This window comes from Pteropus vampyrus, unplaced genomic scaffold (genome assembly GCF_000151845.1).
Source record: "Pteropus vampyrus isolate Shadow unplaced genomic scaffold, Pvam_2.0 Scaffold82, whole genome shotgun sequence".
NCBI lineage: Eukaryota > Metazoa > Chordata > Mammalia > Chiroptera > Pteropodidae > Pteropus > Pteropus vampyrus.
In genome coordinates, this window is record NW_011888863.1 from 4406066 (window position 1) to 4411152 (window position 5087).

General features: G+C 34.5%; 1 pseudogene; it reads right to left on the reverse strand.

The window, feature by feature from the left end:
• Positions 1 to 4628: 4628 nt before the first annotated feature.
• Positions 4629 to 4747, reverse strand: LOC111741874 (annotated as a pseudogene).
• Positions 4748 to 5087: the final 340 nt, after the last annotated feature.

Below are 5087 nucleotides of genomic sequence, written 5' to 3' on the forward strand. Positions count from 1 at the left end.
GTTTCCACAAGGAGAGGATGAATTCTTCTTTGGCCCTTTTCTCTTCCTACTGGTTGCAGTGCAGTCATAATTGCTGGAGCTGGAACAGTCATCTGGGCCCATGGAACCCAGGAATAGTGAACAGCAAGAAAAAGGACTCTGATTTATGGAGCTGATCACACTCATTTTAAGCTACCTTCCTCTGAATTTTGTTTATGTAAAGAAGAAATAAACTGCTATTGTGTTACAGCTACTGATATTTTGACTTTTTGTCCAATGCAACTGAACATTTCTATCTAACATTCATTTTATACTCTCCCTTTTTGTTGTAAACTTTTCATAATTTTTAACCTTTTTATTAAAGTATAGTATAACTATAGAGAAGTGTGTGTGTCATAAGCATACAGTTCAGTGAATTTTTAGAAACTGAACACAGCAGCATAACAAGTAGCTAAATAAAAAACAATGCTATTTACCAGTGTCTTAGGATGCCCCCACTCTTCTTTTCAGCAGTTGTCTCAACCCAAGAATTACCACTCTCTTGACTTCTAATAGTATTGATTACTTTTTCCCATTTTTATGTATTATACAAATGAGTTTACACATGTATACTCTTTTATGTCTGCCTTTAATAGATCAACATTATGTTTATAAATTTTATGTACATCATAGAGTGTAGATGTGGTAATTCATTTTCACTGCTATATAGTATTCCGTTGTGTGAATATAACACAGTTTATTTATCTATTCTGCATTTGAAAGACATTTGGGTAGCTTCTAAGTTTTTGACTACTACAAATGGCTGTACTATAAACATTTTAGTACATGTATTTTGGTGAACACATACACACTTCTATTTGGTATGTACCTAGGGGTGGAATTGCTAGGCCTTAGGATATGCTTAGGTTCAACTGTGATAGCTACTACAGTTGTCTGATGTTACTGAATTGAGTTACATTCCCACCAACTATGCACAAAAGATTTGATTTTTGTAAATTTTTGTTAATATTTGGATTTTCCTTCTTTTTCATTTCAGCAATTTTCTTATGTATGTAGTAGTATTGCATTGAGTTTTTATTCACATCTTTCTAATGACTAATTGTATCAGTTATCTACTGCCACAGTAATGCTGCATAACAAGGAACCACAAAATGTTGGTGGCATTCCCCACTAAGCATGTGCTGATTTCAAGTTTGGAGTCATCTGGGGGCTGGTTTGGCAGCTCCCCTATTCTAGACTGGGATTGTTCACATGCCTGGGGACACCGGCCTATTGTCAGATGATCTAAGCTGGCTGCAGCTGGAGTGATTGTGATTATTCATGTCTATAGGTCTCTCAATCTCCAGCAGGCTAGCCCCAACATTCTCATGGTGAATGGCACAGGTGCGAAAGCAAACAAGCCAGTTGTGCAAGTGCTTCTCCAACTGTTGTTTGTATAACATTTGCTAATATCCCATTGGTCAAAGTGAGTCACACAGCCTAGCTCAGATTCAAAGTCGGTGAGCACCATAAAGTTACATGGCAAAGGGCATGAAGACAGGGACATGAGTAGTGAGCCATTTTTGTGATCTATTGCACTTATGAAGTTATGTTAACTTTCATTTGTTTATTGACATATCTTCTTTTGTGACGTGGATGCTTAAAGCTTTCTCATTTTCCTTTGGAATGTCAATCTTATTGATTTATAGATCTTTACACTTCTGGATAAGAGTCTTTTATTTGACAGATGCATTGTGAATAACTTCTTTCCCTCTGGGAACTGCTTATTTATCCCTCAATGATATCTTTTAAGAAACAGAATTTCTTATTTTTAATATAGTAAATTTATTAATTTTTTCTTTATGTTTAATGTTTTCTGTATCTGTTAAAAAAGTCTTGCTTACTCCATAGTCATAAAGGTGTTTACTTTTGTCTTTTTTCTAATATCTTTTTTATTTTATCTCTCATATGCAGATTATAATCAGTTTAGAACTTATGTTTGTGAATAGACTGTGATAGAAGTCAACATGTGTTGTTCCCTTATGGTTGTGTAATTAACCACCTAGCATTTATTGAAAAAAAAAATCCTTTTTTTACTGTGTTACACTCACTTTTGTCATAAATTAGATGGCCATATATGTGTCAGTCTGTTTTTTGTACTCTCTTTGATATATTAAGAATATTATAGCCTAGTTTTGGCTGCACTTTGGGAATTGCCAAGTCCTATTTCTGTGCCTAGAGAGATGTGGTAAAGATTAAGTTGGATGAGTCCGCACGTTTTCACCTAAAGTGATTTTTTAGTGGAGAATTTGGATTTGAAATAGTATAAAAGTTTATTCATACTACTTATTGATTGACTAGGGATTAGAATAAGCATGTCATGAGGAAATCTATTTTTTCTGGTTCAGTGTATTTGGCAAACTATTTTTGAAGTATTTGCAGCATGAAATTTTTTCTTTCAGGTTAAGGCATGAAGTTTCAGCTGTTAAATTCATTCCTCGAGTGATATCTTATGTCTATTATGGCTCTTGGTAGTTTTTATATCAGGAATTAGGTAGGCACCAGTGTATAGAATTACACTTTCTCTCTGCCCAAGAAGAATTATATAATAGAATAATTACTGGTTTGTATAAGAACAGGAACTTTTTTAATTTACAGAATTGTAAGAAATATGAGATCTAAATTTCCAGATGGAGGATCAAGGATAGAGATTGACACTCTGACTTTACCAGACCATTTGAAACTGTAAGCTTATGGGCCAGAAAGGGAAATTTTCATCATGATATGCCTGAGTTAATGATTCCCATTCAGGCCAGAAACCAAAATATGTTGTTACTGATTGCTGTCTGCCAAGAGTGGCTATTTACCAAAGATTAGGTATAGTATGAACCAATTATCAATACCAGTTTTTAAAATTTCTCTATTAGAGAAAGAAATGGCTTAAAATGCAGGTACCTGATCTGTAGTTGTAAATAAATATTTCAGTAAGAAGAACTGGGACAGTGTTGAAGGCCCCAGTCTAACTCACTTGGGAGACATTTTCCTTGCTATCATTCCTCTGATAGGTTTTCTCTATAGATTTTTTAAATATAAGGATGATATGTTTCAAAATATTTTAACAAACCCAGAATGATAAATTTAAGTTGCTTCTATTGCAAATGAGGAACTGTGAAACTGTAAAAAAGAGGCAGTATTCAAGACTGAATACAACTTAGAACATGACTTTTTTTTTCTTTTTAGTATAAAATCCTCTATGTGGCTCAATTCAAGGAAATGGAGGGAAAATCTATTTATCTGGTAGCTTAGTGTTTGTCCTGTTTACCTATAAAAGAAGAGACATTCCTATATTGTCATATTTATTTTATAACTATGTTCAATTAGTGTTTAGTGGTCATCGCCAATTGCTAAATGAATGAATTCTGCCTTGGGTCATTTCTCAAAAGTTTTATATGTATATTTTGTATCTGTCTAAATTGGTTACCAGCTTTCAGAATGTAGACGCTATGTCTTCATCACTTTTAAATTCTCTTCTATGTTTAGCATCCTACTGAGCAGAAAGCAGATACTAAAAAACTACATAGAAAGATAGAATTCCAATAATCAGAGAGCTAAGAAACATTTGTGCTCTTTTACATTTTCCAAGCTATACTTACATCCAATACCTAGGAAGAGACATATCTATATGGTAGAAAGTTATGAGCATTTAGATTAAAACTGTAGGAAGCAGCAGTATTAGTGGGACAGAAGGAGATGGATACTCTTTGAGGAGACAAAATAATTAGTAAAACAATAAAAGGGGAGACTGGAAATAGGATAGTCTAGAATCCGAGTAAGAAAATAGTTTCAAAAAAAAAAAGAACAGTCTATTACGTCAATGTCACAGAGAGGTCAAGTTTAGGGAAGTTCGAAACATTCTGAAATTCGGAAAATAGAAGGTCACTTATAACTTCAGGGAAAACCATTTCAATAGAATGGCCAACAGTAGTGAGGTCAGCAGTGGTGAGCTAAGGAGTGAGTAAGAGAGGGCAAGGGGAAACATGAGTTGCAAGAGTTCAGAGAAAGAAAAGAGCAAAGAAACATGGAGAAGGTGTGATGAGGGAAAGGGAAATTTATGACTCATTGGGAATAGAACATAAATAGTTGTCTGAGGTTAAAATGGCACATCTAGGGCTGGCATCAGGAAAGTGAAAGATGGAAAACATTTTAGAAAATAATGGTGATAGAAGCTTTATGACATAATAATTGGTTGACTGTCGGGAGGTTGGGAAGTGGCTGATTTAGAAATTTCAAGTTTGGGTCATTAGCAATACAGTGTTGCTATGAACAGAAACAGGGCACTTTGAAGAACAAGTAGATTTTGCAGATAGTGACTTGAATCTAAAAGCTATTGAATATGAGGTGCAAATGGAACCTCTTGGTTTAAATGTCGAAATGGCAGTTGTAGTTGTAGGCTAAAGGAATAACTTTATAGTGTCTGGTCATTAATCCCAGTGCTTGATTTCCAAGAGTTTGATATATTCAACCTCTTTAATTCATATTGTAATACCATTCTTTTTTTAATTTTTTAATTTTTAATTTTTTTATTTTTTAGGTGAGGCAACCCTTGGTTGACCTCACTAATTGCAAGGACCCTGTCAGCTTACAATCCCTTATTTTTTTAAAAATTTTTATGCCTACAGCACTTGGTCTTCCTAAGTGGTCTCCCATTCAAGTACTAACCAGGCCCGACCCTGCTTAGCTTCCGATATCAGATGGGATCGGGCTTGTTCAGGGTAGCATGGCCAAAGATATAACATCATTCTTATTGCTACTGTTTATCAGCTGATTCCAAAGTCTACATCACTAATAGCCTTTATTGATAGTTCATATAATAGTCATTTACTATACAAAAAGGACTTCTTCAATTATGGCACGAAAAGCGCTTGACATAGAGAGGTGCCTATCCACAAGTACTCGATTAAATGTTAATGTCACCTGACTGCAAGACCCTCAACTAGCCCCTTTCTCATATGAAATCCTACTTACTCTTTGTATCAGTTTTCTATTGTTGCTGTAACCAATTACCATAAACTTAGTGGCTTAATACAATACCAATTTATATTCTTATAGTTCTGAAGATTAGAAGTCCA